Raw genomic sequence first — 12,178 nt, 5'->3', positions numbered from 1 at the left:
TGGTGGGCAAGTTGTTGGAGGGAATCCTGAGGGACATGATTCACATGCATTTGGAAAGGCAAGGACTGATTTGGGATAGTCAACATGGCTTTGTGTGTGGGAAATCATGTTTCACAAACTTGATTGAGTTTTTGATGAAGTAACAAAGAGGATTGATGAGAGCAGAGCGGTAGATGTGATCTATATGGACTTCAGTAGGGCGTTCGACGAGGTTCCCCATGGGAGACTGGTTAGCAAGTTAGATCTCATGGAATACAGGGAGAACTAGCCATTTGGATACAGAACTGGCACAAAGGTAGAAGACAGAGGGTGGTGGTGGAGGGTTGTTTTTCAGACTGGAGACCTGTGACCATTGGAGTGCCACAAGGATTGGTGCTATGTCCACTACTTTTCATCATTTATGTAAATAATTTGTATGTGGGCATAAGAGGGGTAGTTAGTAAGTTTGTAGATTACACCAAAATCAGAGGTGTAATGGACAGCGAAGTAGGTTACCTCAGATTACAACAGGATCTTGATCAGATGGGCCAATGGGCTGAGAAGTGGCAAATGGAGTTTAATTTAGATAAATGTGGGGTGCTACATTTTGGGAAAGCAAATTTTAGCAGGTCTTATACACTTGATAGTAAGGTCCTCGGGAGTGTTGCTGAACAAAGAGACCTTGGAGTACAGGTTCTTTGCTCCTTAAAAGTAGTCACAGGTAGATAGGATAGTAAAGAAGGCGTTTGGTATGTTTTCCTTTATTGGTCAGAGTATTGAGTACAGGAGTTGGGAGGTCATGTTGCAGCTGTACAGGATATTGGTTAGGCCACTGTTGGAATATTGCGAGCAATTCTGGTCTCTTTCCTATCAGAAAGATGTTGTGAAACGTGAAAGGCTTTTGAAAAGAATTACAAGGATTAGAGTGTAGGTTTGTTCGCTGAGCTGTAGGTTTGATATCCAGACGTTTCATTACCTGGCTAGGTAACATCATCAGTGGCGACCTCCAAGTGAAGCGAAGCTGTTGTCTCCTGCTTTCTATTTATATGTTTGTCCTAGATGGGGTTCCTGGGGTTTGTGGTGATGTCATTTCCTGTTCGTTTTCTGAGGGGTTGATAGATGGCATCTAGATCTATGTGTTTGTTTATGGCGTTGTGGTTGGAATGCCAGGCCTCTAGGAATTCTCTGGCATATCTTTGCTTAGCCTGTCCCAGGATAGATGTGTTGTCCCAGTTGAAATGGTGTTTTTTTTTCATCCGTGTGTAGGGCTATGAGGGAGAGAGGGTCATGTCTTTTTGTGGCTAGCTGGTGTTCATGTATCCTGGTGGCTAACTTTCTTCCTGTTTGTCCTACATAGTGTTTGTGGCAGTCCTTGCATTGAATTTTGTAGACAACGTTGGTTTTGTAGACGACGTTGGTTGTACTGCGTCTTTTAAGTTTGTTAGTTTTTGTCAGTGTTAGTTAGTGTTAGTCAGAAAGCGAACAGGAAATGACATCACCACAAGCCCCAGGAACCCCATCCAGGACAAATATATAAATAGAAAACAAGAGACAACAGCTTCGCTTCATTTGGAGGTCACCACTGATGATATTACCCAGCCAGGTAATGAAACGTCTGGATATCAAACCTACAGCGAGCAAACCTACACCCTAAACCTCAACCTGAGCTACAAACCATCACAAACCTTGCATTTATTCAGATGTTGCCAGGGTTGGAGGATTTGAGCTCTATGGAGAGGCTGAACAGGTTGGGGCTGTTTTCCCTGGAGCATCAGAGGCTGAGGGGTGACCTTCTAGAGATTTACAAAATCATGAGGGGCATGGATAGGATATAGAGACAAAGTCTTTTTCCTAGGGTGGGAGAGTCCAGAACTAGTGGGCATAGGTTTAGGGTGAGAGGGGCAATATATAAAAGAGACCTAAGGGTCACTTTTTCACACAGTGGGTGGTACGTGTGTGGAATGAGCTGCCAGAGGATGTGGTGGAGGCTAGTACAATTGCAACATTTAAAAGGCATTTGAATGGTGTATGAATAGGAAGGGTAGGTGGGACTAGATTGGGTTGGGATATCTGCTTAGCATGGACAAGTTGGACCGAAGAGTCTGTTTCCATGCTGTACATCTCTGTGACTCTATGACTATAAAATAGAGCAATGCTGAAGAGATATAGAATTCAGCCAAGGGAAATGCACAATATGCCAGTGGTGCATGGCAAATAAGAAAGACCACATCCAGATAACCTCAGTGTGACAGAACAATCAACACACTAAAGGCACATTTATATCCAAAAATGAAGTCAAAACTTTCAGTATTAAAGGTGCAGGGTGAGGTCTTAACTAAATCTGGAAGAGTTGTAAAATAGTAAGTGGACTCTTAGACTTCTCTACTCATAAATTTTATGGTCATTATCTCCGTATAAAAAATATTGCTACTATTCATGTTAACGAGCTTTCATTTGTCACATTCATATCTTTGGGAAAAAGAAAGGAAGTTTATTATCTCTTGAAGAAGCTCAAGATGCAGATAAGCACATATATCACATGACCAGAGCATTGGTAGCATTTTAGTCACAGGTGACGCCTATATATTGTTCTGTGTTGTCTTTGTTAGTTTAGCTGTAAAGAAGCCCATCAGATAGCTTCCCATAAACATTATCTACGGTAATCATTTGTGTAGACGGTAGAAGATGATCTTTACAGTTCCACTATGTCACAGATTGCTTGATAAGGACCTGCCATGTGCCATGGTTTTCACAAGTTTCTCCCACATTCTGATGGCTGTGGATAGCTTCACTGAGAAACAAACATAACAGGTTTACCAATTACGGTAGTATGTTTAGAATTTCTCTTTCGAATCCTCCCACTTCCTCCAGATGAATGAGGTAGCCACGGCACCCACATGGGTCCCAGCTATGCCTGTTTATTTGTCGGCTACCTGGAACAGTCCATCTTCTGTGGTTACACCGGCACCAGCCTCACCTTTTCTTCTCTTATATTGATGACGGCATCGGCGCCACCACAAGGATGTTGAGCAGTTGATCAATTTCACCAACACATTCCACCCCGACCTTAAATTCACATGGACCATCTCTGACACCTCTTTCCTCTTCCTGGACCTCTCCATCTCCATCAATGATGACCAGCTCAACACCAACATTTTTTTACAAAGTCACTGACTCCCACAGCTACCTGGATAACACCTCCTCCCATCCCACCTCCTGCAAAAATGCTACCCTGTATTCCCAATTCCTCCGCCTCTGCCATATCTGTTCCCAGGATGACCACAGAACACACCAGATGGCCTCCTTCTTTAAAGACCATAATTTCCTCTCCCACGTGGTTGAAGATGCCCTCCAATGCATCTCATCCACGTCCCGCCCCTCCACCCTCAAACCCCACCCCTCCAACCGCAACAAGGACAGAACCCCTCTGGTCCTCACCTTCCACCCCACCAACCTCCACATAAACCACATCATCCGCTGACATTTCCATCAGCTACAAATGGATCCCACCACCAGGGATATATTTCCCTCCCCACTTATCCAATTTCCACAAAAATCATTCTCTCCATGACTACCTGGTCAGGTCCACGTGCCCAAGAACCCACCCTCCCCTCGTGGCATCTTCCCCTGCCACCACAGAAATTGCGGCCACACCTCTTCCCTCACCACCATCCAAGGCCCCAAAGGAGTCTTCCACATCCAACAAAGCTTCACCTGCCCATCCACAAATGTCATTTATTGTATCTGTAGCTCCCAATGCTGTCTCCTTTACATTGTGGAGAGTGGTCACCTTATCGCAGAGCACTTCAGGGAACATCTTCAGGACACATGCACCAATCAACCCCACCACCGAACCTTTCAACTCCCCCTCCCACTCTGCCGAGGACGTGCAGGTCCTGGGCCTCCTCCACTGCCACTCCCTCACCATCTGACACCTGGAAGAAGAACGCCTCATCTTCTGCCTCAAAACCCTTCAACTCCAGGGCATCAATGTGGACTTCACCAGTTTCCTCATTTCCCCCCAGTTCCAAACTTCCAGATCAGCACCGCCCTCATGATTTGTCCCATCTTCCTTCCCATCTATCCACTCCACCCTCCTCTCTGACCTATCACCTTTACTCCCACCTCCATCCACCTATTGCACTCTCAACTACCTTCTGCCCAGCCGCACCCTCTCCCATTTATCTCTCCACCCCCAAGGCTTCCAGCCTCATTCCTGATAAAGGGCTCCTACCCGAAATGTCAATTTTCCTGCTCCTCAGATGCTGCCTGACCTGATGTGCTTTTCCATCACCACTCTAACCTTGCTTCTTATCTCCAGCATCTGCAGTCCTCACTTTTGCCTAGTTCCAAGATTTGACCCAGCTATGATATGGGAATCATGATATATTTCCAAATCAGAATTGTGCATTTCATGGAGGGAAGTGATTGTGTTTGCAAAAGCCTTGGGAGGTAGTGGATTTAGGAGGTGCTGCTGAAATAGCCATGGTAGGCTGTTACAGTGCACCTTGCAATACATACGCATTGCAGCTATGGTACACCATTAGTGAAAACTGAGACTCAATCTAGGAATATAGTTAGAGGAAGACTCCATTCAGCCCTCTAACCTATTCCAGTAGCGAATTAGATCACACTTAATCTGTACTGTGACGCCATCTACCCAGTATGCTTCCATACATGTTTTTTTGGCATTGATATAAAGATGTTTTGAAATTTTCAATTAATCCTTACTTCAAAACCCCCTTTGTGCTCTGAGGTGGGTGTAAAGGAGGATGACAGATAAAAGCATAGTTGTTGTTATTGTAAAGTGAGATTTCTAGAATGGAATCAATATTTGAGGTCACAATTACATTTGGCTCACCAGACTGCTAGAAAGTAATATAAACATTTGAATTTAGAACAATTAAGTGTTCCATATATATGGTGCCTTTAATAAAGTAAATTGTCCTTCTGTTCTTCACAGAGGTGTTCTTCCATGGAAGGATAAAAAAGAAATCTGTTAGCATTTTTACTGTATTCTATAATTGTGCTGACATTTTAATTCACAATGTACCTGGAGACCTGTGTACTTTGTACCTTCAGTGTTTCTAGTTTTTTTACCATTTATAAATCCTATTCTATCTCAAAGATCTAACATTTGCCTAAGGTAAAAATTTGCCATAGTATGTCCATTTACTTAGCCCATTAATATCTCCTTTTTATGTAACACTTTTATGTACACTAGGGGTGGCATGGTGGCTCAATGGTTTGATTCCAACCTTAGACAACTGTCTGTGTGGAGTTTGCACATATCCCTTGTGGCTGCATGAGTTTCCTCTGGGTGCCCCAGTTTCCTCCCACAACTCAAAGATGTACAGGGTAGGTGAATTTGCCATGCTAAATTGCCCATAGAATTAGAATCCCTACAGTGTGGAAATCGGCCCTTTGGCCCAACAAGTCCACACCGACCCTCCGAAGAGTAACTCACTCAGACCCATTCCCCTACCTGATATTTATCCCTGACTTATGCAATTAGCCTACACATCCCTGAACACTGTGGGCCATTTAACATGGTCAACAGTGCTGTCCCACAGGGATATGTAGGTTAGGTACATTAGTCAGGGGTAAGTAGGATATGGGTCTGGGTGGGTTACTCTTTGGGTGGTTGGTGTGGACTTATTGGGCCAAAGGGCCTGTTTCCACACTGTAGGGATTCTATGATTCTACACTAATGCTATCTATATTATTGTGATCAGAAAATTTGGATGTCTAGCTTTTTATCTTATCCTCTGCGCCATTTAGATAAATGTGAGGTTATTCACTTTGGAAGCAAAAACAAGAAGGCAGGCTATTGTCTGAGTGTCTGTAAACTGGGAAATGGACCTGGGTGTCCTTTGCACCAGTTGCTGAAGGTAAGCATGCAAGTGCAGCAGGTGGTTAAGAAGGCAAATGGTATGTTGGCCTTCTTTGTGAGGGGTTTCAAATACAGGAGCAGGGATGTGTTGTTGCAGTTATACAAGGCCTTGATGAGGCCACACCTAGAAAATTGTGTGCAATTTTGGTCTCCTTTTCTGAGGAAAAATAGTTTTGCTCTCGACGGAGTGTAATGAAGACTTACAATGCTGATTCTGGGGATACCGACACTGACTTATGAAGAGAGATTGACTAGGTTAGGATTGTTTTCACTGGAGTTCAGATGAATGGGGGGGGGGGGGGAACGCAGGGTGTGTGTGTGTATGTGTGGTGGGAGTGAGGTGGAATCTTATAAAAACTTACAAAATTTCTAACAAGATTAAACAGGGTAGATGCAGAGATGATGTTCCCAATAGTGGGTGTGTCCAGAACAAACGGTCACAGTCTGAGGATTGAGGGTAGAACAATTAGGATGCAGATGAGGAGACATTTCTTCACCCAAACAGTGCTCGGCCTGTAGAATTCATTATTGTAGGAAGTAGTTAAGAAACAGCTAGATTTAGCACTTGGTGTGAATGGGCTCAAAGGTTATGGGGAGAAAGCAGGTATAGGCTATTGAGTTGGATGGTCAGCCATGTTCGTGATGATTGGCAGAGCAGGCTCAAGTGGCCAAATGGTCTCCATCTGCTCCTACCTTCTACGTTTCTATATTTTTTTTAACAAGTCATTACATTGAATAGTTGAGGCATCAACACAGATCCTTGATGAATGAATGACCTGTCCATTATTTCTGTTCTCTGTTTCCTGACATTGACCAAATTTCTTAATCAGCGAAATAATCACCCTGGCTCCCCTTTATCCAACTCTTCATTTGACAAAAGATTTTTAAAAATAATACATTAACCATTCAATGAATGTTTAACTGTTTATTTGTTGTAACTAAAAAACATAGATAAGATTTATTCTTACACATCCTTCTGATTTTGGCAGGGCAGTTTTAAGAAATGCTCAGTGGTTAGCAATGCTGCCTCAAGGCACTAGGGTCCCACGTTCAATTCCAGCCTCGGGCGACTGTGTGGAGTTTGCACATTCTCCCCGTGTCTGCGTGGGTTTCCTCCGAGTGCTCTGGTTTCCTCCCACAGTCCAAAGATGTGCAGGCTAGGTGAATTGGCATGCTAAATTGCCCACAGTGTTAGGTGCATTAGTCAGAGGGGAAGTGGGTCTGTGTGGGTTACTGTTTGGAGGGTGGGTGTGGACTGGTTAGGCTGAAGGACCTGTTTCCACACTGTAGGGAATCTAATCTAATCTAAGTAGCCAGCTGATTTATCCATTTTCCTGGAGACATCACTTGCTCAGGTGAGTTCTTTAAAATCTCTGCCTGTTGATACATGGATAGTCAAACTGTGGCAGGGTTCAAACTTGCGAGATGAGTGTATGAAAAAGAAAGAGAGAGAAAGAGAGGCCAAGATGCTCTTACTTGTCTTGCTGATTTGGCATCTTTTCTATATCTATCTGTGGGCAGGAAAAGCAGTTTCTTAAACACAAAAACAAAACACAAAAGTTAGCTTGCTACATGATTCTCTCTTTCATCTGTTTTAAGGTTCAAAAGGGTCAATGTTTGAGACTGGGTGAATAGTGCCTCTTATAATGATGATTTAGACCAGAAGTGGGGATGTTCTTTTATGATTATACAATGTTCATGACCATTAGCGATAACTGAGACACTGAAGCAGCCTACTTTCATATGCAGCAAGATCGGAGCAACATCCAGGGTTGTATTGATAAGTGGCAAGTAATATTCACACCACACAAGTGCCAGGTAATGACCTTCTCAAACAAAAGATTCTAAGCTAAATCTTTCCTTAACGGTCAATATTATTGCTATTACTGAGTCCCTATTATCAACATCCTGGGGAATCACATTGATCAGAACCTTCACTAGGTCAACCATATAAATACAGTGGCTATAGGTCCTGGTCAGAAGCAAGTAGCTCATCCCTTGACCCCTCAATGCCCATCTACCATCTACAAGACACAAGTCAGGAATGTGACTTCCCAGGATGGGTACAACTCTAGCAATGCCTAAAAAGATCAACATTATCCAAGACAAAGATCCCTGCATCTCCACCACCATCTCCACCATTCACTATTAGTTCCTTCATCGCTGATGCATGGAAACAGCAGTATGTACCGTCTAAATGATGCAGTGCAACAACTCATCAAGGCTATTTAGATGGTACCTTCCAAACTAATGACCTCTACCACATAAAAGGATAATGGCAGCAGATGCATAGGTACAATTTCACCTGGAACTATATCACAATTCCTTCACTGTCACAGCACCAAACTTAAGGAACCCCTTTCCTAATAGTGTTGTGGCAGAACCTATTCCCCACCAACTGCAGTGGTTCACCACCAGTTTCACCACCAGTTTCTCAAAGGCAATTAGGAATAGGCAATAAATGATGAGCCAGCCACCAACACCCACATTCCATGAACAAGTAAAAATCAGAGAACATGTGATAAAGAGACTTGAAATGGGATTGATTATGGCTTCAGCAGAGTGAAACATACTTTTGTTGGGCTGTACATACATCCTAGATATGCAATAAACTTGATTTTGGCTTCATCAGAGTAAGACATGCTTTTTTAGAGCTATACGTAAATCCTAGATATCCAATGAACCCAGAACTTTTCAAACTTCCTGATGGCTCAGTAATCTATCCACACGGGTCTCCCTGCTATTGGAAAGATGTTGTGAAACTTGAAAGGGTTCAGAAAATGTTTACAAGGATATTGCCAGGGTTGGAGGATTTGAGCTATAGGGAAAGGCTGAACATACTGGGGTTATTTTCCCTGGAGCATCGGAGGTTGAGGGGTGACCTCATAGAAGTTTATAAAATCATGAGAAGCATGGATAAGGTAAACAGCTATGATCTTTTCCCCAGGGTAGGGCTGTCCAAATCTAGGGGGCATAGGTTTAAGGTGAGGGGGGAAAGATTTAAAAAGGACCTAAATGGGAACTTTTTCAGATACAGGATGGTGTGTGTATTGAATGTGCTGCCAGACGAAGTGGTGGAGGCTGGTACAAGCTTTCAAAAAAACCTGTTGAACTATAACCTGGTGTTGTGTGACTGTTAACTTTGTCCACCCCAGTCCAACAGTGGCAGTTCCACATCATGGCTAACATTTAAAAGACATTTGAATGGGTATATAAATAGGAAGGGTATATAGGGAAGTGGGCCAAATGCTGGCAAATGGTATATTAGTTTAGGATAGCTGGTTGGCATGGACAAGTTGGACTGAAGGGTCTGTTTTCACTCTGTTACAGCTCTATGACTCTATAGCTGGACTAACCACCATTAATTATCAAGGACCCAATGACCCAAATGTAGTCATGGATGGCATTTGCCACATAGATGGTATCAATTTGATTAGATTGTGACTGGGTGAATGTTTCTCTGTGCCAGCATCTGAGATAATTAATGCGTAGTCTCCACTCAGGCAATTGTCTGGATGTTCTGATGAGTTGGTTAGCAGATTATCCCATTCACATTTCAAGGTAATTGTCACTTCTTGGGTTTCCCAGACAGATTGGATCCATTTAATTGCTTTATAACCTCTTATCCACAGTGAAACAAATGTTCACAGCCTTGAGGTTGTGGCTTCAAGTCACCGGAATATTTGTTTGGTCTCTTTAAGATGTGGTCAGTGATTTTCAGCTCGAACCAACAGAAGGTTATTTTAAAAAGCTTGGCAGGCATGTCCTACCCTTTAGAAATGCTACTTCACTCTGATCAGCAGTCAATTTTCAATGTTTTAGTCACTCTATCATTCATAACTGCAACAATTAATCTCAGAGTACTTAACTGAAATTGACCCTTGTGGAATTAAAGAGACACCCAGGCCATTTAAACTCTGCTTTATCTTACTTGCAGAACAGTCCAATGTCTAGTCATCCAGATCTCCTGGCTATTATATATCTGATCACATTTTAATGCCGTTGAAATTGAGTTTTATAATTACTGGGAGATGAACTCAGTTCACAGTTCATGTGAATGGTGGTCTCATGATGCAATAGCAATGTCACTTCCTCTGGGCCAGAAGAATCACGTTTTTTTTAGATTACTTACAGTGTGGAAACAGGCCCTTCGGCCCAACAAGTCCACACCGACCCACCGAAGCGCAACCCACCCATACCCCTACATTTACCCCTTACCTAACACTACGGGCAATTTAGCATGGCCAATTTACCTGACCCGCACATCTTTGGACTGTGGGAGGAAACCGGAGCACCCGGAGGAAACCCACGCAGACACGGGGAGAACGTGCAAACTCCACACAGTCAGTCGCCTGAGTCGGGAATTGAACCCGGGTCTCAGGCGCTGTGAAGCAGCAGTGCTAACCACTGTGCCACCCGTTCAAACCCTATCTGCTGTATCGTATCATTATATCATAATAAGGACAAACAAATTGATTAAAAAATAATTGCAGCTCATGTAATGGTGAAAGAAATTAACCCCTATGTGTAATTTTGCTAATAAGATGGAGCTTCATTTTTTGGTTCATGCATTGACTTCTTTTTCCATCTCTGAACCAATCCCTCTGCTGTTTGTTCAGGATATGTCATTAGCTCCATTTGTGCTTCTGCCCCTCAGTCACTACAGTTAAAGACTTGTCAAGTCTGATGTGTAAGTTGATGACTCCCAGTTCTGTCCAATCAGCAACCCTTTTGACGCCTGGACTGTGCCTGATTTTCATCATATTTGGCTAACATTGAATCCTGGCTGAGCCAAAATTTCCTCAAATAAAAATTGGAATGTCAAAGACGTTGTTTTCTGTGATGGTAACATTTTGATTCTCAATCCATTGATTCAGTCTCCCTCTCTCAGGTTGAACCAGACAATTTCAGCTTTCTCTTCAAACTTGTGGTGAGCTATATTGTTTACAACACTGTGATAACCTCCATAATATTGCCAGTCTCCACTCCAATCTTAAACCCAATTGGTGCTGAGGGTCTTATTCATGCTTCTTACCTCCAGACTTGACTATTCCAATACCCCCCCAGCTGGACTCCCATCTTCCAACAGTTTGAGGTGATTAAAATTCTGCTGCACATATTTTAACTTTCATTGGATCCTATTCCCCTTTCACTCTGGGCTTGCTGACCTACCAACACCTCAGTTTAATGCTGTCACCCTAATGTATTGTCATTGGGTAGCTCCTTCACCTCCCCATTAGTGGCCGAGATTTCAACTGAAAAAAGCTTAACTATAGGTCAGTTAGCTTAACATCTGTCATTGGGAAAACGTTAGAGGCTATTATAGAGGATGTAACAGCAGAGTATTTATAAATGCATAATATAATAAAGCAGAGTCAGCATAGTTACATGAAGAGGTAGTCATGCCTGACAAATGTATTAGAAATCTTTGATGAGGTAACAGGCAGGATAAACAAATGGGAGCCTGTAGATGTAATATATTTGGATTTCCAAAAGATGTTTGATCAAGTACAATGCAAAAGGCTACTTAATAAGAAATGAACCATAGTTTTGGGGTATGTGTTAGTATGGGACAAAGGATGGCCACACGGATCAGTGATAGGGCCACAATTACTTAGAATATCTATTAATGACTTGGGCTACAGAGATGTGTGTACTATGACCAAGTTTTCAGGTTGCACACAATCAGAAGTGGAGATGACACAAAGAGTCTACAGATGCATATATACGGGTTAAGTGAGTTGACAAAACTTGGCAGGTGGAATATAATGTTGGAAATGAGAGGGAGTGCACTTTGGCAGGAAGAATGGAAGAACTGAATATTACTTAAAAGAATAAAGACAGCAGAAGCACATCGGGATTTAGGGATGCTTGTGCTTGAATCAAAATAAGCTAGCATCCTAGTTCAGTAGATAATAGGGAAAGCAAATGAAATGTTTACCTATATTTCGAAAGGAATAATAATAAGGAAGCATTTCTCAAACTATACAAAGCGCTAATCAGACAACACCTAGAATATAGAGAACAGTTTCGGTTCCTGTTGTACTTTTGTCTCAGGTATACAAATAATTGCTTGGAGGCAGTCCAGAGAATGTTCACTAGATTGAGAGGTTGAGAAGATTGGGCTTTGTACTCAATGGAGTTTATAAGAATAAAATACGACCTGATTGAAATAAAATCAGAAGTCACACAACACCAGGTTATAGTCCAACAGGTTTATTAGAATCGCAAACTTTCGGAGCACTGTTCTTTCATTAGGATGAAGGAGCAGTGCTCTGTCAGCTTGTGATTTCAAATAAACCTGTT

This window comes from Hemiscyllium ocellatum, chromosome 30, assembly GCF_020745735.1.
Source record: "Hemiscyllium ocellatum isolate sHemOce1 chromosome 30, sHemOce1.pat.X.cur, whole genome shotgun sequence".
In the NCBI taxonomy this organism is placed as follows: Eukaryota; Metazoa; Chordata; class Chondrichthyes; order Orectolobiformes; family Hemiscylliidae; genus Hemiscyllium; species Hemiscyllium ocellatum.
The sequence above is the reverse complement of the archived record's forward strand: the minus strand, read 5'-3'. Positions refer to the sequence as shown.